At 38.9% G+C, this 24,794-nt stretch overlaps 1 long non-coding RNA gene across 11 annotated transcripts in view; it reads left to right on the top strand.

Moving 5' to 3' along the window:
- LOC104873444 overlaps positions 1 to 23,636 on the top strand; it is a 160,400-nt gene extending 136,764 nt beyond the window's left edge. For 10 of the 11 annotated variants that reach the window (XR_004514862.1, XR_004514861.1, XR_004514867.1 and 7 more), the window contains 3 exons: positions 15,088 to 15,205; positions 19,224 to 19,300; positions 20,866 to 23,636. This is a non-coding gene — a long non-coding RNA (uncharacterized LOC104873444). The remainder of the gene's footprint in view (positions 1 to 15,087; positions 15,206 to 19,223; positions 19,301 to 20,865) is intronic. The other variant, XR_004514868.1, reaches the window with a different exon arrangement.
- The last annotated feature ends 1,158 nt before the right edge of the window (positions 23,637 to 24,794 follow it).

Genomic DNA, 24,794 nt, shown 5'->3' on the forward strand with positions numbered 1-24,794 from the left:
TTCCTGTTGTCTGAATACTTATGGTCCCTAATGCTCTGAGTTCTGCTGGTGGCCACATAGAAAGATAATGAATAGTAGCCACAGCTAATTAAATAGCTGGTGTTAGCTGAGCACTTATTATGTGTCAGGCGCTCTTCTTGACACCTCATATGTTTCATTTCAGAATCCTTATAGTCACCCCATGAGTCAGGCTGTTTTGCTCTTCCAGTTTTATGGATGAGGATCCCAAAGCTCATAGTGATATTGTACCTCCTTCATCAGATTCAAAGTTCCACTTGCCATCTCTTTGATGTACAGTACTCACTTTTCTATTTCATGGCAAAAGGGTCAGGCCCTCGCAGTTGGTAATCGCTCAACTAATTTCTGTCCGTTTACGGATGTCCTTAGTGGAACTTGAGAGCCTTACAATAGAATTTAGGAAACGCTTCAGGTAGTCAGACACTTCTGACCATGTGGGGACTTCAATGGAGTGGATGGTGTTGATAAAAACCACAATACCAGAAATAAGTGTCAGTTGGTGTGTACTAATTAACGCCTGGAACTATAACTGAGCCTCTTAAAATCTCAGCTCCACACCCAAGATGATGAAAGAGAAAGCAAAATGCCTTCAGTATCACCAGATAAATAGGTGAAGGCATCCTAAAACCCTTCCTTGGAGGAAGCAAACTATCAGGTCTAGGTTATGCAGACAATGTGTGTTTAACTTGCTTGAGGTGGATGCATGGAACGTGCACATTTCAGGAAATTCTCCATTCTTTTTTCTCACAACCGCTGCTCCATGCGATCTGCTTCAGATAATTCTCCATCTTCCTTCATCTAAAAGCTGGACAGGTCCTACGGTAGAGACCTTTTTAACATCCTACCAAGCTAGCATGCCTAGGAATTGCCTTTGGAAAACCCAGTCCGATAAGCGATCTGGAGCTTTCAAAGTTGAATTTCCAGTTGGGAAAATGAAATGCAAACTCCTTTGCATGATTTATGAAGCTTCTTACAGCCCAGGCCCAACTTGCTTTTCCAGATCTAATTTATTGCCTCTCTTAAGCATCTTCATGCTTCATTCAAACCAAGATGCATAAAGTTCCATGAATATATGCGCTGCTTTCTCTCGCTGAGCTCTTATAGATGCTTCCGAGAATCTCTTCTCCTCTTTCTCTTCTCTGCCTAGCAATTCTCTAAGGGCGTCACTTTTCCTGTGAACCCTGCACAATTTTGCTTAACAATTAATCTTAGTCAATACCAGGTTTCCAAAGACGCTTGCTTGTATCATATTTTCTTCTTCCCTTTGTTGGCTTCTGTAATTTTTCTGCCAAACTGTGAGGTGCTCTAAGGTGGAATGTTATCTTATTTATCTTTGTGTCCCTGCACTGGGAACATGGTCTGACCTGGATTTATTTCCCCAAGTATTTATAGAGTCCTTCCTGCACTGCTGGCAAAGCAAGCTGGGACGATTCCCAACCTGTGATGCTGGGGGGGGGGGCAAGAGCTGCTCTACAAGTGACCTAAATTTGTTTCCACTCATCTCTAAAAACCATGTAGTGCTAATGTATACAGATTACTCGATGTGGTTTAAAAGAGAAGAGGATGACCCAGGTAAGAGGTTGAATCACAGACTGATTCTGTGGACTCTTTTTTCCCTAAAATTGTATTTTCCAGATTTGAAAAGCTCCAAAGAAAGCTATACTTGTATGTTGCCATATATTCCAAATGTATTTTTTGTTTGTTTCTATAATATCTTTCCTGCCAAAAAACATTGTAAAATTATGCTCAGTGTGTGGATGTCTCACTTTATGATAAAGTGCATACTTACAAATGAAACAAAAGCCTAAAAGTAAAGTCAGAGAGGAAATAAATTGGCTACTTTTCCTCAATGGCCTGACATGATGATGACGTTTAAGAACTAAGTTACTAAACTTCATTATCACTGAAAGTGTTGGTGTTTTGGTGAAGGACACAGTAAGTAGTGGGCAAATATCTTATTTCTGGAATTCAACTGGTTTTAATCAGCTACCCATTCCAAAAATTCTTACTGTAGTCGTTCAGAGACATATAAGCACTGCAAAAATGTGAACCGATTTCCATTAATGGCATTCCAAAAACATGCTCAGCAATTCGAAACATTTTGGGTGTCTAAATAGTCTTTGAAAAGTTATTTTGCATCATATTGGTCACAGTTTGTACATGAATCACTCTGAGTTACATAAAAGTGCCACACACTGGACTGATTGTGGCCTGGAGCTCCTGAAAGAGTTCATGTCATGCGAGGTAGGAGTAGATATGGAGGAAGAGGTGTTACCATGTTGTAAAGCGTCTGCCTCGAATTCTCAAATTCTGTACCTGCGTGTCCTCAACCCAGGTCGAACGGTCCCAGTTTTTCCCATACCAAGGCCTCAACTACTGACTGTAAGATTTAAGTCTTCATATTAAAACTTCTCTGCGATTTGACTGTCACCATCAGGTCCTGAGCCTGATTTTCAGGCAAATTCACCTTCTTACTGCAGTAGTTAAGGATTGTTTTGAGTTGGTACATTATTCCCTAAATTAATGGTTGATTATCTTCAGCCTGCTAACTTCATAGCTCTTGTAATTGCCTTTGGTATGTCGTCTCTCAAGCATTGGTGAGTCTGTGAGTGCCAGTATTCCATCCTTCTTGGTGAGTGTCCTAGTCATTTGTGATGCTGCAGCATGTCAGGGGCTGCAACAACTCCATTTCCCTCCTATAAAGATATTCTTCTCTTGGTATTTTAATAATATCCAATTCCAGGAGCATCTCATCATTAAAATTATCTTATTTCAAAATCAGGACAAAATGCCAAGGGGTTAAAAAACCGGTACTCCTAGGTATATGTCATCTTGCTTATGTTTTACAAACTGAATAATAAATGTAGTTTTAGACAGTTTTTCCAACACCCACAACTTGAAGGAGGAGAGGTTTAACTGGGCTCATGGTTCTGGGAATTCAGTCCATGGTTGGCTGGTCCCAGGGCAGAAACATCATGGCACAGGAAGGCTGCTCACCTCTTGGCAGTCAGGCAGCACAGAGGGAAACTGCTGGAGAGAAAGGGGCAGGGATCATAGACTCCAAAGTTTGATGCAGTTTCAGTCCATGGTTAGCTGCCTCCAAGGGAGAAATGACACGGTAAAAAGGCTTGGGTAGAGGACAGTGCTCATTCTATGGAAGCCAGGAAGCAGGGAAAAGCTGAGGACAAGAATACACTTTTCTAACTCCTGCCCCCAGTGACCTATCTTCTACCACGCCTCACCTTCTAACAGCATATTCAGCAGCTGAACTCATCAGGGATTGCATTCACTGATGAAGACTGCAGTGCCCCAGTGTTTCATGCACCTGCTACACACCAGAGGCTTCTGGAGAACATTTTAGATCTAAACCACAACAGCCAGAATTCCACCCTGAGGTTTTCTGTTCAGTCTGAAGTAGATTATTTCATAAGCTTCACTATCTGTGGTATATTATGTGTGTATGTAGAATTTGTTGTCTGTACATGCAGCTAGAAATAGGCCTTTTAAAATGCAACTCGAGTTCACAGCATAGCAAAAAATGTTTAAATGTTTGTTGAATAAACACCTGAACTTATTTCACCAAACTTGAGTTATTCATGATGTAGTATCTTTGAAAAATAGACTATACTCTAGATGAAAATGATCTTTCGTAGTGGTCTTTCTGAGGTCAATGATTTGATGCTATACCAAAATAGTAATAGCTCTATAAATTTTATGGATTGGCACTGCCTGATAATGCCTCAGATGCTCATGTTATAATTCTTGCAGTATTTTCTTGAAGTACATCATATATGTTATCTTTAGTAAATGAATTATGTGAAAATTTGGGCTGTGGAAGCATGTCACAGTTTGAGAGCTCTGAGTGTGTACGTGATTACATATAAGGTGAGCATAGCTTTCCCCTTTGTCCATCAGCCGAATTTGTCAAGTTTCTTTGATGCTGAACTTGAGAGTGGGGTAGAATTGAAATAAATGCAACTCGGAGCTGCCAGTCATAGAAGTGCCCATCAGCTTTGAGGCCTGCCTCAACTGAAAATTGGATACGCACCAGAATGCACTACTGGCTGCTCTCATAGCATATGATTTATATCCATAATCACAAAAACGTGAGGCATAAGGTTCAGGTGCAGGTTAACATTCTCCGGCCTGCTGAGAAGAAAGTGGGTCGTGACCTTTCAAAGCCACAAGCCATCACTTAAAGTCCATTTTCTTCTTAGCCACCTGGAACATCAAATCAAGAAACCGCTCTGGAAGGCTCAGGTTTTGCACTGCAAAGTGATATCCAGAGCATCAACTGTTACACACAGCACTGGGGCAAGGGGAAATTAATCAAGCAAAATTAATCAATCAAAGCGAAACTAATCAATCAAATTTAAAAGAAATTTGGCTTGCTTCTCTTATGCATTAAGCGACGGAATCGTATTGAAAAGCCTTTCCAGAAACAAATTCTTTATGAGTACAATTCTTTTACTAGTTTAATTTTAATGTCTTTTGGAGTCATTATTGGAAAGTCGTAGAATTTCCTCAATGTCATTTTCTAAAGCTCATGAAATTTCTAGGATGAATCGCAAGTTCATCTCCTTGTAACAGTGCACTGGCTCTTACAGGCACAGGACTTGCTTCTAGTACTGTATTTAACAATTTTCCTAGACTGTATCTCAGTACATTATTTCTGTAGGAGTACAGGAGACAGGACATAATTTAAGGACTCAATGATTGATTGGGGGTCTTGGACTTTTATCACATTACATTTCACACGAGGTCCGCATGTGAGAGAACATGATTTGTTATTTTATTATGAGCATGTGTAGCGCTCACTGTAACATGCCATGTTCTGTGGAATGTATTCTCACTCAGTCCTCTCCATAGTATTCTATGATTCCACAAAAATGACAAGAAAGCTGTGACAGATCACAGTTGCGGACGTGCAAGTAAGAGCAGGGAGGCAAATTCATCTCAAGCAGGTGCTAAGGCTCATACTCCTGCCACTGTTCATCCTATGACTTTTTTGCTTGAAGTCACTTAAATGTCAGTCTTTTTAATCCGTGCTCGTTATGGCTTACTGATAATGCCAGTGCTCATTAGAATACAGGTTGGACCCCTGACTCACAAAGAATGTTTCCAGTTTTTGAATGTAAATCAGCTTTCAGGGGCTGGGTCACAGCACTGCCTGTTGACATTTCCAGCCAAAGTATCAACATCATTAGCACCCTGAGCCTGCGCTCATCCCAGAGAGTGGTCAGGAGCTGAGGTCCCTTCCCCTGGAGACTACCCTGGTGCTTTCCAATGCAGGAGTCTCATCAGCAGGGTCACTCTTGAAAGTGAGGGTTTTTTTTTTTAAGTTTATGGGTACATTTTAGGTATACAGTACAGTTACGTTCTTCATTGGGATCTTGTACCTTTACGGGACGTATCTTGGTTCTCATTTTTTCCCCATCCCCTGCCCTCCCTGCACCCCCTCCACCCTTCCCTATTTACAAAGACTTTGTTTCCATGTTTTCCTTTTCTCATACTTTTCATTTCCCTTCTTTCCTTTCCCCTCCCACTTCCTCTACTCTTTTAGACCTTTTCTTGCTATTACACAATATCAGTTATACGTTTTGATCCTTATTTACACTTTTAGTTTCTCACACCAAAAAAACTATTCATTATTTACACATGAGTCTTATTAATTTAACTTAAGAGTATGGCGTTGGGCCAGGGATTTGGCTCAGTGGTTCTGCTTACCGGCCTTGCAAGTGCAAGGCCCGGAGTTTGAGTCCCAGGACCAAAAAAAAAAAAAAACCCAAACGAAAAAAAAAAAAACTATGGCCTCAATGTGTATCCGCTCAGCTATAAATCTCTCTAGTTTCTCATTCTTTATGGCTGAGTAGTACTCCATTTTATTAAAAAAAAAACACACACACACATGTTCTTTATCCAGTCTCCAGTTGATGGCCAGTTGGGCTGTTTCCAAATTTTAGCTATTACAAAGTGTGTGCCTATAAACATGGGTGAGCATATGTCAGTGTTGTATGATCCTTTTAATTTTGAGGGGGGAAGAAAACCAGTAGAGGGATAGCTGGGTCAAATGGGACTTCTAATCCTAGTTGTTTGAGGTCCCCAAATTGATTTCCACAGTGGTTGCACCAGTCTACAGGCCCACCAACAATGGAGAAGGGTTCCTTTCTCCCCATAACCCTGCCAGCATTTGTTATTGGTTTATTTCTTGATAGCAACCATTCTTTATGGGATGAGATGGAATCTCAGTGTTGATTTCATCTACATCTCTCAAATGACCAGTGATGTTGAACATTTTTCATATATTTATTTAGTGGGTTTACTTCTTTGTCTGAAAAATGCCTGTTCATTTCAGGTGCCCATTTTTGGACTGAGTCTTTATATTTATTTTATTTAAGAGTATCACCTCAGTGTGCAGGTATCTTGTACTACACTTGTTGCATTATCTGTATCTTCTAACAGTGATTTTCTAGGCACTGGGTAGTCTGAATCTTTTTTTAATTAACTAAGATGCTTTGTGGTTTATGCAAAATGATTTCTCACTATGCAAGTTGTACAAATATAAGAGGTGGTAAAGAACAGCCATATTAAGACCTCTCTAGTTAATGAGTATATATCCCACTGACACTTAAAATACCAAAGTATCTGTATTACAGACAACACATATAATCAGGATTTATTATCCCATGTAGTGTTTATTTAATGCCCCACTGCAATTTAATATCCAAATCTTGGAATTTATTTAAGAAGTAAAACCACATTAGAGCCCCATCATTCAACATATTTTTCCAATTAATGAATTACAGCACAAATGAGGCAAGTTTTCAGTGAATGAGAGCTACTAATAGATCTATCTATAAATGCTAATTACCACTAATATACAAATTAGTTGCGCTTCAAGTTTATTCTTCTTGTATTTGCATTAATATGTTTCCTTTCCCTTAATCATGTAAATTTCATCTAAAAATGATTGTAGAGCTATGACTTCCAGAATGGCAGTAAGAAAGCTCGACAGATAGGCTTCTCTACGAAACAACCTTAACAAGTTAGTAGTCACTTAAAAAAAAAAAAAAAAAAGCAAAAGCAGCTGTTTCAACTCTATACAAAATCAATCCCTAAAGTCATACAACAAGTATGACAAGTCATACAACAAGTAAATAAAAAATATTTTATTCATGGAAATCTATAAGGTCGACTAATCTTGACAAGGGCACTGAGAATATACAAGGGGAAAAGAAAATTCTATCCCATGAATCAGTGGTGCTAGAGAAACTGGATATCCCCATACAAAACAAATATTTTAAAAGTTAATGAAAGAAAAAGAGAGAGGGAAAATGCATCTTTGTCTTATATGCAAAAATGAACTAAAATTAAAAACTTAAATGTAAGATCTCAAATATAAAACTCCTGGGAGAAAACAGAAGTTTTGTGACATTTTTCTTGGAGATGTTTTTGGATAAGCCAACAAAAGCAAAAATAAACAGGGACTAGGAACTTAGCTCAGTGGTGCTGCCACCTGCCTCACAAGCTCAAGGTCCTGAGTTCGATCCCTGATACAAAAATAAATAAATAATAAACAAATGGGGTACTGTGTTTTTTCTTTGAGACAAGATCTCATTATGTAATTTGGGAATGCACTTTGTAGCCCAGGCTGGCCTTGATCTCATAGTGATTCTCCATCTCAGCCTCCTGAGAGCCGAGAAAACAGGCATACACAACTACACCCTGCCATATTACAACTTCTTCATGGTAAAGGAAATTAAAATGCAAAAGCAATCTTTAGAATGGAAGAAAATATTAGAAAAGCATATGCCTAATAAGTTAATATTCAAAAAAATAAGGAACTCATATAAGTGAATAGCAAAAAAAAAAAAATCAGTTTAAAAAATGGGCAAAGGAGGCCAAGAGAGACAAATACCACACGATTTCACTCATAGATAAAATCCAAAAAAGGGAACTCATAGTGACAGAGAGTAAAACAGTGATTCTGAGAAGACAGGAAGTGTAGGGAAAAAGGCAGGGTGGGAAGAAACTGGTTATAAAGTCTTAACCACAAGAGAGGAATAAGTTCTAGTGTTCTGTTATAGAGAGTATAGTCAACAATATTGTGTTGTAGAATCAAAATAGCTTAAAAGGGGATCTAGAATGTTTCCATCACAAATGATAAATGAGATGATTGATAACCTGTCATGAGATGATAAATTCAAAAGACACAAAATTCCCAAATATCACACTGTAACCCCACAATATTTATAATTCTGTCCATTAAAAGTAAACAAATAAAATTTTAATTAAAAGAGCCAAATAGATATTTTTATGAATATATATTTTCATATATTTGCTCATTATTAGCATATCTTCTTTGGAAAAATATCTACTCATATTTTGTGATTTCGGCTTCTTTAGATTCCACATATACGGAGACCAAGTAGTATTTTTCTCAGTGTCTGGTTTTCTTCCTTTAGCAGAATTTCATGCAGTTCCATCTATGTTCTTATAAATAACAGGGTTTCATTTTTCTTTGTGATTGTATTTTCCTTGGCTGTATATTCAGCATATATGCATTCCCACCAACAGTATGCAAGGGTTAACTAGTTTTCACTATGTGTCCAACACTTGGGAATATTACCTTTCATCTTCTTTCCACTTTACCATGTCAAGTGATCCCACACTGTGGTTTTAATTTGCATTTCCTTCACAATAGTGATTCTGAGCATTTTTTTCATATACCTGCTGGTCATTTGTATATCTTCATTGGGAAAATGTCTGTTCATAATGTCACCTCAAGAAAGGAGAGAGTACAGTAGTTGTTACGAGAGCTTCAAGGATGAGTAAAATGTGGAAATGCTGATGAAAGGGTACAAAGTTTCAGTTATAAGATAAACAAGTTCTGAAGATCTAATGTATAACATGGGTGTTGTTGGGTGCGAGTGGATTCATTTAACCGTGATGACTCTTATGTCATGTATATGTATATCAAATCAGCACCTTGTACACATTGAATATTTCAAAAATGAAGCTCACTAAATCTTTGTAATAATAGTAAGAGACTGTCACTTATCCACAATCCACTTCCTCCTTTATACTTCTTCCCTAGCTCAACAGGATGAAAGCTCCACCCCACAGAGGGCTCTCTCTCCTCTAAGCTCCCAGGCAAGCATTCTAGGCTATCTCCCTAGGCAGGATGGACAGGCTACCAGGGTTTTCAGCTCCCCGCTTTCCCCTACTTTCCAAACAAATGGTGTCAAGACACCAAGGACTCCTTTCCACCACTGACCCCATTTAAAGCTCCACTGGTTCCACCCAGGTACAAAAGACTGATATGACTTGGGTCCAGTTATCCTCACCCAAATTTTTTCACAGTGAGAACACTCCACAGTGGAAGAAGCAAGCCAAGCTGCCAAGTGCCTGGCTCATAGAGCAGAAATGATATTCCGAGAGAAGTGGGTCATTGTCTCTACTCTTGGATCCAGTGCAGTGGCTCAGAAATTTTACCAGAGGGAAAAGGAGGCCAAAAGAATGTGATTTTCCCCAAATAAATTGAATTTCTTTGAAAGTGAGAGTTCAATCTTGAAGGTATTCTCAAAGAACAATAAAGACTTTGGTGATACCAATTTAGAGGATGCTGCTAGCTTAGTGAGAGGGACTGGCGCAACCATGAACCAACTAGATTATTGGAGGAAAGCAAGTGAAAAGATAACTGTTAAGATGAGCTCTTCTCAGAGAGCTCAGAGCCAAAGCTTGGACATACCACAGGGCCCAGGGTCACCGCAGAGAGACTGTGCACTGATAAAATCTGCATTGTCTCAAAAATGACATCAGAGGATTCACAGTGAAATGGAAATCGATTTTATTAAAGTGTACCAGCAAATCAATAAACATAATATACCACATAAACAGCTTTAGGATATGTGCTGTCAAAGCAAGCACACCACCACATAAACAGAAGCAAGGACAACAATCACATGATTGTTTCAATAGAAACAGTAGAAAAGTCCTTTGATGGAATTCAACATCCATTCATGATAAAAAGTCTGAAGAAAATAAGTAGAGAAGGAGCTTATCTGAGGCTGATGAAGGCCATTTGTGACAAGTCAACAGCCACCATCTTATTGCATGGGGGAAAGATGAGAGCTTTCCACTAAAATCAAGAACAAGACAAGGATGTCCATTATCGCCATGCCTGTTCAATATTGTTTGCAAACCATTGGCCAGAGCTATCTGGCAAAAGAAGAAAATTGATACATATAGGAAAAGAAGAAGTCAAATTATCATTATTTGCAGATAACATGATTCTTTACGTAGAAGACCAAGAAAAATTCACCAAAAGACTCACTGAATTAATACGCAAATTGAATACTGGAGCATACGCCAAATCAACAGACAAAAATTGATAATGTTCCTGTAGAACAATAATGAATGAACCCATCAAAAAAAAATTAGTCAAACAATGCTATTCACAATAGCTTTAAGAAAAATAGAATACTTAGGAATTAATGTATCAGGAAAATAACATTCACAATAGCATCAAAAAATTTAAATACTTAGGAATTAACCTAACCAATGAAGTAAAACACCTTGTACTCTGGAATTAAAAAAAAAAAAATCTTGCCTGTAATCCCAGCACTTGGGAGGCTGAGGCAGGAGGATTGCTGTGAGTTCGAGTCCAGCCTGGGGTACATAGTGAGTTCAAGGTCAGTCTCAACTACATAGTGAGACTGTTTGTGTCCTAAAACAAACAAACAAACAAAAAATCAAAGGAGACACCAGAAAATGGAAAGATATCTCATACTTGGACAGGAAAGACCAACTAATATTGTCAAAATGGCCATACTACCAACACTGATACATTGATTTAATGCAATCCAAACCAAAATATCAATGGTATTTCTCACTAGAGAAAACAGTCCTAAAATTTATAAGGAACTAGAAGAGATCCAGAATAACAAAAGCAATCCTAGGCAGCAAGAATGAAGCAAGAGGTACCATGATACCAGATTTCAAGTTATATTAGAAAGCTACAGTGATTGAAAAAAAAAAAAAAAAGAATAATGGTACTACAACAAAAATAGACTTGTAGATCAATGGAACAGAATAGAGAGTACGGAGACAACCCAGACACTTTCAACCATCTCATCTTTGACATAAGGGCCTAAAATGTACAATAGAGGAAAGAGAGTCTCTTTAGCAAATGTTGCTGAAAAACTGGCCTATCCACATGCAAAACATTGAAGCTCTAGACCCATAGCTGTCACCATTTACTGTTAAAATAAAAATGGATCAAAGATCTAAATATTAAAACAGAAACAACCTACTGGAAGGTAAAATAGGTAAAAGGCTTTGGAGAAAAAGGAATACTTCTACATTGTTGGCAATGTAAACTGGTACAACCATTTTGAAAAATAGTATGGAGATTCCTCACAAATCTAAAAATAGAAATTGTCTGCAATCCAGCAAATTCCATTCTAAGCATCTTCCCCAAAGAATTAAAGACACAATATTATAGTGATACATACATACCTATATTTATAGCAGCACAATCCATAGCAGCTAAATCTTGTAAGCAGCCTATAAAAAAATGTGCACTTTATACACAGTAGAGTTCTACTCTGCTATATAGAAGGTTAAATTTGAGTCATTTGTAGAAAATGGATGCACTCTGAGACCATAAGGTAAAGTGAAATAAATCAGATACACAAGCTCAAATATCACATGGCTGCTCTTATATGAAAAATGGAATATATAAATAAGGAACAAAAAAAGATAGATAATAAGGAATAAAGAGATGGATCTTTTGCAAATTGGGAAGGGGACCAAGAGATGGAAGGATGAGTGAAAGAAGGGAAAGGAAAGGGATAAAAAAGAATCAAGATGTTCTATGTACATGTACCAACTCCCACAGTGAATGTAATCATAATGCCCTGCCAACATGTACTATTACATGTACATATTACGACATGTACATATTACAACATTTTTAAACATGATTTTAAAATTTTATGTTTAAAGATTTAAAAGTATATATTAGTTACTTTACCAAAGAAACATATAACAAATTTCTAAACACGCATAAAGAAAGTGAATCAGTAATAAGTTTGCTCCAACATAGTATCAGAAATGTCGTTTTCAACAACAGACAAATTATGAGACATTCAAAAGAACAGAGTAGCATGATAGCTACTCAGAAGGCAAAAAGAAAAAAAAAAAAAGAAAGTGCAAGTAACTGAAGTTGCCTCTAGGAGGGCCTTGGATGTCGGACTTAACAGACTTCTGTTCACTGTAATATGTTGAAAACTAAAGGAAACCATGACTAAAGAAACAAAGGAAAGTCTAATGACAATATCATATCAAATAAGGAATAAAAATGAACTACATAAAAGTTGTAGAATTGAATATACAGCAATTAAAATGAAAAATTCACTGAAGTGCCTCAAACATAGATTTTAACTGATAGAAGAAATTAATGACCTGAAGATAGAATAATATAAGTTATGCAATCTAAAAAAGACTCCACAAAAGTGTAGCACGCCATTAAAAGACTGACACATGCATAATTAGATTATATAGGGAGAGGAGAAAATAAACGAATAGAAAAATTACTGGAATAATGGCTGAAAAATCCTCAAATCTGATGAAAAACAGTGTGATCTCTACTTCTAAAAACCTCAACATATTTCAAGTTGGATAAAATGAAATAAATCTATAACCAGATACTTTATAATTAGAATGCTGAAAGACAAAGAGAAAAATCTAGAAAGTGGCAAGAGATAAAAAACCCATACAAGGGCTAGAGATGTAGCTCCGTGGCATTATGCCTGCCTGGCAAGTGCAAGCAAGGTCTTGAGTTCAATCCCCAAACAAGTCATACAAAAGGAAAGTCTCCAAAACATTAACAGGTGACTTCTCTCCAGAAGCAATGAGACCACAAAGACCCCATATTTGAAATGTGATACATTCAAAATGCCAGAAGAAAAAAAACAGTCAACAGAGCCGTCTTTCAAAAATGAAAGTAAAATCAAGATACCGCAGATAAATAAAATTAAGGAAATTTGCTTTTATTAAAATTCCTTAAAATGAATAGTAAAAGAAGTTCTTTATGCTAAAAGCAGGTGACATGAGAGCAAACCCATGTGATAAAACAAAGCACACCAATAGAGGTAATTATGTAATTATAAAAGTGTATAAATACCTACTTCTCCCTTCTCTTTAAAAGCAATCATATAAAGCAGTATGTACATAATTATATTTGGGACCCCAAAACGTGGAAATGTAATACATTTGATTATATCAGTGAGAAAGAAGATGAATAGAAAAAAGCCATGTTGGAAATGATGCCATATGGTCCCTGAAAACTATAGGAACAGATTATGGAAAACCAGAAATGACAAATAAGGTGTGTAATATAACAAATTTTGTAAGTGTACACTTGTTCTCCTTTCTTTTCTCAGCTCCTTTAAAAGCCACAAAATTACATAAAATAATAATTATAACACTTTACAGTTGGATTTATAATATATGCAAATGTGATTTTTATTAACACAAAAAATGTGTTAATTCAGCTACATAAAAAGAATTTTACCATATTTACTGAAATTAGATTTATAAATCTAAGTGGAATCTAAAAAATTAAGATATGTATGGTAAGCCTTGGTTATAAGGATAAACATAAAAATCAAATGTATAAAATTTAGAATAAAAATTTTACCCCTATTTATACTCAACTGATTTTCAACTAGAGTGTCAAAAAATTTAATGAAGGAAAGAATAAGTTTTTCAATGAAGTCTAAGACAAATGGGAAAGAATAAAATAGAATCTCTCTCACATACCATATAGAAAATTAAATCTCAGAATGGATAAATAAATTAAATATAGCAAAAGCAGAAGATACTTTGAAGAAATTATGGATATAAATATTCATGACCTTGGGTTAGCAGTGTTTCATAGAAATATCTTCAAAAGCCCAGAAAAAAATGAATAAATAAAAGAAAGAAAGAAACTGTAGTTCATCTAAATTAAAAAAAAAAAACTTTTGTGTTATAAGGTATGCCATTAAGAAAATTAAGAAGACAATCCATAGGATATGTTTGTAAGTTATATATTTATGAGGGATAAAGACAACTCATTAATAAAAGAAAAATCACCCAACTAAAGAACAAGCAAAATATTTGAATACATGTTCCTAAGAAAACAGATGAGTGGCCTATAAGTGTATGAAAGAATATTTGACCTCCTTAATTATGAGAGAGATGCAAATCAAAGCCATCAGGTACAATTTCATATCCACTAGGATGGCTATAATTAAAAAACTTTTTTAAAACATATTAAAATTAGAACTCTTATATGCTGCAGATGGAACCATGATATAACACATACAGTTTGGAAAATTGGATTTGCAATTTTCAGAAGCGTTAAACATAAATCCCTAGCAATTTGACTCCTAGGTCTATGTCCAAAGAGGAGGAAAACATGTGTCTATAGAATCACTTGTCCATGAATGTATAATTGCGTTTCTCTGAAATGCCCGCACTAGGTAAATCTGTAGAGTCAGAAAGAAGTTTGGTGATTGCCTGGGGTTGGAAGACTGCAGGAAATGGGGAGTTACTCTACATGGCTGTGGGTTTGTTTGTAGTAAAAATGCTCTAAGACTAATTATGATGGTGTTTGTACAATTCTGGGAAAATAGTAAAAATGATTGACTTCTATACTTTAAGTAGGCATGATATATGAACCATGTTTCAGTGCAGCTATTATATATAAAAGAATATTAGAACATATTTAATTTGTACAAATTATGTTCGTTCCTGATTTGAAGTTATTAAAATCTCCTAGAAACCAGGTCATAATTCCCCATTGTTCTGGAAAGAAATGGTTCATTGTAGTGCAAACAATTTATATCCTTATGTAATTAGAAGGAGAGCTAAAATTGAAAATGTGGTAAAACTTGTTTCATTCTCTCAATTCCTGGTTACAAGGGAACTGGCTCAGGGTTGGCCTTTGTGGATAATCAAATGAGTGATATTGAATTTTAGAGTAAGAAAGCACCTTAGATTGTCTTCCTCTTACTTTAGTTCAGAGTGATTATGAGCTAAGCAGCTTCCTCCACCATGTGCTCCGGCTGTATGCGCTGCCTTGCCACAGACCCAGATTCAGTGGGGCCAACTGATCATCCCTGAAGCCTTCAAAACCGTAAGCCAAGATGGCCTTTTCCTTTTTTAAAAAAAATGATTATCTCTGGCATTTTGTTATAGTAATAGGAAGCTGACTAACACACATAGATTAAATACTTGTATATATAAATTTCAGCTCTCAAGATTAGAAAATCTCAGGCTAAAAAAAAGGTGAACGTATTTCCTCAGTATATGACTTCTGGGAGCATTCAGTCCCACAGGAGAAATTTAAAGTTTGTAGTATTTCTCAAATCTATTTGACCTGAAAATAATTTTTCAGAGAGCATCTTAAGGAACTAATGTACTATATAACATGGTTGGGAAACATTGGCATAGCCTACATCCTTCATTTTATTAATACGAAAATTGGGGTCTAGAAAGGTGAAGTGACAAGTCATACTATAAGCTATTGATGAAACCAGAATTTAAAGCCTCTTGCTTAATAGCCTTACAGTGGTTGTCACTTTGCTTTGGGATGGACAGCTTTGTGAATTATCCTCTCTATTTTGTTTGGGCATTGTAAAAATGCCATCCTTCTCCAACATCTAAACTGGATGAATGAAAATGTTTTTAACCATCTCAATGACTAGCAGCAGTCAGCTGGTGGGAGGAGAAGCTAAATAAGTACAAAGAAGAAATGAATTCCTAGGCCTTATGGGTGTGACAGAGGTAGCTAGCTATCGAACAAGATTTCATACTTCTTCATTCGTGTGGCTGTGTAGGGATATACCTGTGCCTGCAGGTGTGGCTTTGCAGCAGGGTCTCACTAAGGGACGTGCAGGTGGTATTTCTAAGCAGTCAGGAACTGTCTTCCCTTTCTCTTTCCCTTTTACCATCTGGCTGCTGAGCATTCTGAGTCCCTGGAGAATAACAAACGTACTACAATGGAAAAACACCTACACTGCCAACCCATGTGTGGAGCAAAGCCATTGAATGACCATGGAGAACGCTTACAGGAGCAAGTAATGAACTATTGTGTTAAACTACTAAAAGTTCCAGATTTAATACAATAGTTCACATTGCCCTAGATCATATTTAGATAGAGATATGGAAGAAAATATTGGGGAGAGAAGAGATAAAACGTGTCAGGAGTATGTTTGGAGGAATTTAAAATGTGGGGACACAGCTGCTCTGTCTTAACTGGAAAGGACCTGAACACAACAGGTTAACACCCCCTTACCCAACTTCCCAAACCAATATCCTCTCAGTCAGCACGTCATGTGGCCTTGCCCTGCTAAGCAAGATCTTGTGTTTTTATTTCTCTTCACTCCTGTTGTCAGTACCCTCACCTGGGTCAACTTCAGCTGTTAGTGGGACTCCGGGAGATGTGTTCTAATTAGTTACATATCTTACAACACGAACACGGGATTATGATCCACTCCTAGCATGCCCTTGGTTCTCCTGCTGTCCCCCAGCATGGACCTCTTCTGTTAGTTTCCAAAATGATTAAAGTATAGACTCTTGCGGGACACATGTGCGTCTGCATGTCCTGGCCTGTGTTTCGGCTTCCACCTTCCTGTCCTTGGACTCTGTACCTTTTGCTGTGACCATGAACTTCTCTAGGTCCTCTGAGTGGGTCACTTCCCTTGCCTCTTGGCCACTGTTCAAAATACTCCCACTTCCTGATGTGCCCTGATTCTTCCAGTCTCCTTTTTCCCCCTTCCAGGTCCCTCCCGCCAATAGTTTAAGTCCTGATCCACTTAGCTGTCGCCTCTTCTAGAAGGTTCTCTCTGACACCCTCAGGCTACAGTAGCTTCTAACTTTCGGTCTGTCCTTAGGACTCTATTGAAACACAAAAGAACCAAACAGCTGGGCCGGTAGCAATAGTGATTTATGTTATATTTGCTACAAAAATCCATGTTAATTTTATCATTATCCTGCCCTAACACTGTTGTCAGATTGTGACTAAAGGATCACTGTGGGGTTTGTACACTGTGTGCGGAAAAAGTAACTAAGAAAAACCAGCCGCATGAGGTCATTAGGGAAGAGCTCATGCTTCTCATTGGACAGACAAGAAAACCCCGACTCTTCAGGGTTAGGAGACCTGCTCCTAGTCACGTGGCCAGCCAGAAGAGAACTGAGAATCAGACCAGAGCTTGTGATTCCCCAGCCAGTTCTCTTTCCACTACACTGCACAGCCCCGGGCCTTAGCATTTCCGTGTCCCAAAGTCTTCTCAATTTCTGAGATCAAACAGGACATTGGACACCAAATATGCCTACTGGGACTGCCTGGTTCCCTCTCTCATTCACAGGTACTTGTGATTGTGGAGCCTTGGGGCGTTCTGCAGGCTGCAGCACTTTGCGCTATGGTTCCTCTTTTTGCTTGGAGGCCCCCCGCTGCCAAGGGGTCAGACTGGCTCTCACCGAGACCAGTGTCCTTGCGCATAGTGGCTTCTTCCACTTCCGCAGGACTGGACAGGGAGTGGCATCCATCCTGCTCACTCCACAAACCCAGAGATCCACAGGTTTTATGTTTGGCTCTTGCTTATCATGAAACCTGAACCTAACATGTGAGTGAATTTCAGAGTTTCCCAAATCTCTCAGTTTAGTTCTCAGTGCACACTGCAAAAGCAGATAATACATACAGTACACAGAAAGGCAGAGGTTGTCCAAGCTTGATAGGAGTTTTAACTCTTTCTTTTAAAGGAGGCAATCTGGACATAGAAATGATCAGAAATAAATGTCCAGGATGTGGTGGCAAGTGTTGTGAGGTGTCTCTTTGGGCCCATTCTATAATCCATTCCATCACAGTCATTCTTGGAAGCCTCCTCCAGAAACCTACTGACTCGGACTTAGCACTCTGCCATCCTTACAGGGAGCCGTTTTCACACAGGCCTTTACAAGTGATCAGGGTGAGACAGTTTGTGTGTGTGTGGGTAGGTGGTGGGGGGGTCCTAGTTCTTGCGGCTTTGTGTAACAGGAGGCTTAGAGAGGGTATATAGAACTGTGAATACTTCTAGATATCTTTCAAGAATGATGCTCATCTCTGGCCCTTTGGTATACAGAGGAAAGTGTTGGAGAGGCAAAACTTTCGTTAGGCTCCATGAGTTAAGGCAAAAAGGCAGAAGTATAAGAGAGACTGTCAGGCACCAGCTGCAGCAGCAGGGCTGGAGGGTGAGCTCTTGGGGGATGGGTCAGAGATGGAATTATTGCCCCTGGCACCTATGGTACTTTTAGCCTAGTAGTCCTCTATAGGTGGGAATGAAATCTTTGAAGAGATCAAACAGGATCCATCAGTTCCTCGAAGCTGTGATACCTTCAAGTCCTATAGGATATCCACGTCTCAAATCCTCTCGTGTTCTCTGAACCAAAATTGCTCCCATCAGACAGGGAAGATACCCAGGGTCCTCTGTTCTCCACTCTTGCATCTTTTGAACCTTCTCTTGTAGTCCTAGTCCACCAGTGATAGGCAACTGCCCAGATTATGGCAGTGTCATGCCAGGTGGAGAAAGGATATATGTTCACGGTAGAGGGCAGGTCCCAGGTAATGGAGGGCAGAGCGTGACTCAGAAGGGGAAATCACCTTGTGAGTATATTAAATTTCGTCCCATTCACCGGGTGTGGTGGGGCACATCTGTAATCCCAGTACTCAGGAGACTGAGGCAGGAGGATCACTGTGAGTTCGAGACCAGCCTGGGCTACAGAGTGAGTTCCCGGTCAGTCTCAACTACATAGTGAGACCCTGTCTCCAACAAAAACAAATAATAATAATAAATGAATAAATAAATTCCGTCCCGTTCAAGGTAGAAGGTAGCGTTTCCTTATTCTCACGTCTCCGCTGTCCTTCTTGGTGCCTGCATGGATGTCTAAAGAATCGCTAGGGAAACAAATGAATGAAAGGAAGAAGCAAGTGTTTGAATTAACAAGTAAATTAATCAGCTACCTAGGCTACAGAATGCCTGCTGAAAAATACAGAGGGAATTATAAAACCCTGGTGACTGAGGCGTACATTTGGATGGATTCTATGATGAAGAAAGGTCATCTGTTTATATCATTTCTATTGATACGCATTTCTTTTTCTCTTTTGTATTTTCCAGAAATCTAGAAGACAAAGTTTCTTACTTTCTCACACTGTGACAGCAATGCCCAACACCCACACCTTAAAGGAAGAAAGGTATATATTTTACCTCATAGTTGTAGAGGTTTCACGCTGGCTCCAAGACTGTAGAATGGCTGGTGCCAAGGCAGGTGGCAGGGCAGAGAGACATACCAGAGGAGAGACAGCTCGTGGTATTGTGGCAGGAGGCAGAGAGCAATCGAGGCAGGAGGAAGAAGATACGTCCTTCCAGGCCGTGCCTCAGTGGCACATCTCCTCAGAGAAGGCTTCACTTCCCAGCTTCACACTGAGCTATAAGCTCCTCGCTATGCTAATTCACTGATGAGTATCTCGCCCTCAGAATCCAGTCACCTCCGCAGAACCCCACCTATGAACACATGAGGCTTTGGGGGACACCTAGAGAGAAACCGTAACACAAGTAACTCTGAATTGTTTTATTTTGAATATCTAAAATAATTTTTGGTGTTATTCCTTTCGATTCTGTAGCCAGTAGATTTTCTTTCTCCCAATGAGCTAATTTTCGCTTATACTCTCTCAAGTCTCTTGTCTGTGGTTACCATTTGGCCTTGTCATCACTAAAATCATTAGCATCCTGGTAGGAAAGAGGCAAATAGAAACCAAAGGCAAAAGGGTGAAGAGTGGATCTCTAAAGGCAGAGAGCCCTGTAGTCCTGAGTCCTGGGTTCACCGTCTGTCAGAATCACATTGTACTTAGCTTCTAGATTAGATCAAAACTTACCTGTGAGTATGATTATGAGTAAGAACAATACTTTGCATACTGTTTAACAAGCAGTGAATGCTCACTTTTGGTTGTGGCTGTCACTATAGTGTTATTATATTACATAACATCGTAACGCCATATCAGTCAACATAGTATGATAGATATAATTACATAGCGATATTATATTGTGTAGAATTACATTATATATAGCAGTCTTATATATAGGCAGTAGTGTACTGATCATGGCCTTGTTAGACCAGTGTATGTGGATATGTTGACCAAAGTCATATCCTCCCTGGACTTCTGTTCCAATCAACCCCTTACCCTTAAGGTCTCTCCTATGTGCATTCTGGAAATAGAACCCAATAGTCTGCTTGTTTTCCCTCTGAAACAACCTTCAATTACACCTCTGGTAGGCCATCCTGCCCTTCCCTAAATGTGTCCCCCTTCTCATTCTGGAGAGACTATTTGAGTTCAGAGTCCTGAGGAAATGCAGAAACCTTACATTTCAGAGGGAAAATCCCTTCATATCTCATTTTTTGACGTGAATTTCACCCTCCCCCTCCAGCATTCCCAACTCCCACTCACCTAAACAAGCTGGGTTTTAGAATTGGTTGGAATCATGAAAGTTTAAGGTGATTAGAGCTCAAGGACAGGGCTAGAGTTTAATCTAACAGCTTCTTTCCTTCTCTGCACTGAGTCCAGTCAAGGCCAGAGCATTGTGAAGAAAAGACCAAGATTTTCTAGTTGCCTTGGGCTACTGGATTTCAGGAAGGGAGAGGGGAGTTTCTATTTCTTAGAAAAAATAAGGCATTCTGACATGCATGAGTCTATGTTTACCCTGCAGCAAACATTGTTGGTTAATTTCTACTCTCCTTTTCATTTTCTTCTTTATATTACAGGATCTCCATTTTGGGGGGCATCTCAGGAGAGATGGAGCCTTCCCCCAGCCTGAGAGGATGAAACATAATTTACTTACGCCAAGTATGGAAACCCCAGTCCCCCTTTCCTGTGATTAATTTGGGTTTAGGCAAATAATCTAGTTCTATTCAATATAACCAAATGGACAGTCTATTGGTAGGTTCTTCTCAGAAGACTTTTGTTTTCTGTTGTAGAAGAATCATGAATTTCTTTCCTCCCTGACTAACTGTAGTTGTATGAGAACATGGTACTTAAAGCTGTAACAACCATTTTTGTTACCATGATGAAAGAAGTCAAAGACAAAGGATCCAATAATAGAATGGAGCATGGGTGATACCACTGAACTGCTGAACCAATTTGGAAATATCTGCTTCTAGGCTTCCCATGACTTGTGAAATGAAGAAGACTTTCTGTTTTAACCATTTCTTTTCTGTTGCTTGAAACCAAACATATTATATATGACTTACTATCCAACTTATTTCATCATTTTATCTATTTTTAATGTTGTTTTATTGATTGATTTTTATATTTTTAGCATTAAGTATAATCCCAGACCTTAGTAAGACTGCAATAAATGAATGAAAACTGTGTTAGGTGATAACAATTTTAAGAGTTGTAGAATTATAAGGGTCAGAATTTAATTTCGGGTTCTTTACAATTTTTGATTGTTTTTCTGCTCTTTTTCTCTACCTGATTCTACTTTTACTGGAACAAAAAAATGATTAAAATGAACTATCAAAAATGTCTATACACGACAAAAACACAGAATATTATCTGTTGGTAAATAAATAATGACTAGTCACTGTTGCTAAGAAATTTCTCTTGAGAATTTCCAGAAAGTCTCATCAGCTGCATTTATACCTAAACCTCTGGTGATCAGTATTTCAGTGACTCAAATCAGTGTACATAAAGCAGTGAAATATTTAAAGGAATACTGCCTTAGAAAATCTTAGAAGATGTGCCTGTTTCTTAACAATTTATTTAATATCTTCTCTCTACTGGACATTTCACTGCTCACTGTAGATGAAAGATGAACAATCACATATGTCCTTTCCTTAAAAGCCCATGAGGCCAAAGCAGGGCTGGTGATTCACATGAAGGTACTGCCGAGTCTTGGATCCAGTTCTCTTAGGGTAGAACAGAGCTACTACTCAGTTAATGAAGAAATCAAATGCCTAGATATTACCTTGTGACATAGAGTCCTTGAAAACATCCCAAGTTTGGTCCTTCCTAGCCAAGATTGCTTTGGGAAGTGACTTATGCTATCACCTTCAATTCTCAGCACTTTCCCTACATTCTCCATAGCAACCTCTTGCCAGGGTACCCCCTGCACGAGTCACCCAGCAAAACTATTTCAGAAGGGGAACAGGTTTGAGGGCTGGGTTTTTTCTGAGTGGAAGGATTAAAAGTAGGGCCTTGCTTCCCTATGGATGAGCAAAAATAAAGAAAGTACGTATGAGACCCCATGCTCCTTCTTAGCCAGCCATGACTTCTGAAGGAGACCAGAGCTCTGGCAGAGTATCATTGGTCCACCAGTCTCAAGGCTTCTTCTCAGTTCCACATGGACCATAAATGCACCAAGTTACCAAACTTAAAGCTATTAATTTTATCACTGGTTTGCTGTCTTAGGGTTCACTAGAGGAACAGATTCTACATAAAATATGCAGTGGCCACCTGTGAAATCAAGGGTGTGAGAATACAAAATGTCTGCCTACCCTGGAGGCCTGGAGGATCCTGTTGAAGATCAAAGGCCCAGAGCTCATTGTAGAGTTCAGTATGGGTCATTGTTAGAAACCCAAAGGGTCTATATTTGAAAACGAAAGAGTCTGCCCTGGAAGCCTCAAGGAACTGAAGATGAACATCCAAAGGGAAGGGCAAAGAGTGGAGCTCCTTAAAGGAAACAAGAGAAGACTTCCTTCTTTTCTTTCGTATTCTGTTCAGCCTATATGCCAGTTGGTTAGTACTATCCATATCTGTAGTGTGCCTTTCCTCCTTATTTTGGTCTACATATCAGTTATCCTCAGATATGCCCAGAGCTTTACTGATATGCTAGGTGTTTCTTACTCAAGTCAAGTTGACATATCTCAATTAATGATCACATCTGCCTTTTGTAGAAATCGCTGGCAATTGATACTTCTGTCCCTCTCTCCTAACATATGAGCCTTCACATCCTCCTTTACACATTTTTGTGTATTCTCCCATTACCATACACCTAGAGATATCCTGGCTTTCTGTTAGTTGTTCCATGTATATTGTCCTTCCTCCAGAGACACTGGTATGAGATCCTGACGTCTTGGGAATGCATCCCAGCTGTTCCACTTTATGCTGTTGGATTCACTCATGGCGACTCCCTGTGGCTCAGTTTCTGCCTCTATGAAATGAAGATTTACCACCCTTTCTTCCCCCATTCCCATGGGCTTCCAATTTGTGAGTGTGCCCCACACAGACACATATGTGTGGACCCACGAGCCTGGCCATCATGATATTTCAGACTCGTTCTGCAGCTGGGCCTATGTACTGGGTAAAAAGCCATCAAAGTGTACCTATTATTGATGCCTACAGACTATGCTTCAATAAAATATTTACTGAAAAGTTTTTGCAGTTATGTCCCACCCACTGAGCTGGACAGGGCTTACTTTCTCACTCTGCTGTCCCCCATTTTAGTTTAGAGAATTACATGTGCATATACATTTATTTTAGAAAGCAACATGAAACAGCAAACAAATGAAAATTAAAGACATCGCATGCCCTTCCCAGCACCTGGAGACAATCGCTACTAATATTTTAGCAGGTGTATATCTTTACAATAAGAAACTTATGCTACTTGTGCTTTATAATCCTTGTGATAAACCTACCTGCAGTGAAACAATACAATTTTAAAGCATGCATTCTAGTTCACTGAATGAGTACAGCTCAACTATTCAACCAATCCCATTGTCACAGTTCCAGTATTCCATGATGCTGTTGTGAACGGCTTTGGATCTAAATCATTGTGTTATGCTGGTGTTTCACTCCAATTTTAATTATTCACACCACTTGTCTCAACCTTCTTTAGGTTTCTTGGTCTTTGTGGAAATTCAGAATTGCTTTATTATGCAGTGTATCTTCTGGACTTTTCCTCTGAAAGATTTACAGTTTACTGACACAAAGAAGGAGCTTGACAGAGCTGTTTTCAAAGACGGAATGGAAAGGAAGAGGAGCAGTCTCAGATGCAGAGTCTCTGGGCTGGAGTGGGCAGGCTCTACCTGGTAGTCTCAGGATTTCAGACCCCTGATTTGCTGGGGCTGATGCAGCTCAGGAGTCTTGCTGTGATCTCAGTGGTATTTGCTCCCTCAGTGTTATTTGTTGTGCATCTACCGTGCTAATGACTGCAAATTGTTAATGGCTGTGAAAAGCTAATTGTTGTGCAAGGTGTTTCTCTCTGTCCCAATTGCCAGGGGAGTCTCTGTTAAGCAGAGACTCATTAGAGCCTCTGACACCGTCCTCCTGGGGAATCCTCACAGCAGTCTGGCAAACAAACAAGCCTCCACCCACCCAAACGAGGAGTCTTTGCGCTTGGCTGGCAACGCAGAGCAGGAGGGGCAAGGATTTAGGAAGCCCTTTTCACAAAGAAACTAAAGAGCAGGACATTGTGTGTTGGTCTCCAGCTGGAGAACCGAAGAGGTGGAAAGGATTCAGCCTTTACAGGCAAGTCCCCTAAAATAATACCAATGTAGCAGCTGGAGCAGGCCAGATACCATGCGTGGGGCTTTGTGGCTTTTTCTTTGACTCACCCCCCACCAACACACTTTTCAGCGGAGTGCACTGGGGCTTAGAGAATGAACATTCCTCCAGATTATTTTTATTTCAGTGACCAGATTCTTAACCATTGCGTAACCGTTCCTCTTGAAAACTGGTAGGCCAGCTTCAG

The sequence above is a fragment of the Fukomys damarensis genome, unplaced genomic scaffold (genome assembly GCF_012274545.1).
Source record: "Fukomys damarensis isolate Sample0158 unplaced genomic scaffold, DMR_v1.0_HiC HiC_scaffold_31, whole genome shotgun sequence".
NCBI classification, from domain to species: domain Eukaryota; kingdom Metazoa; phylum Chordata; class Mammalia; order Rodentia; family Bathyergidae; genus Fukomys; species Fukomys damarensis.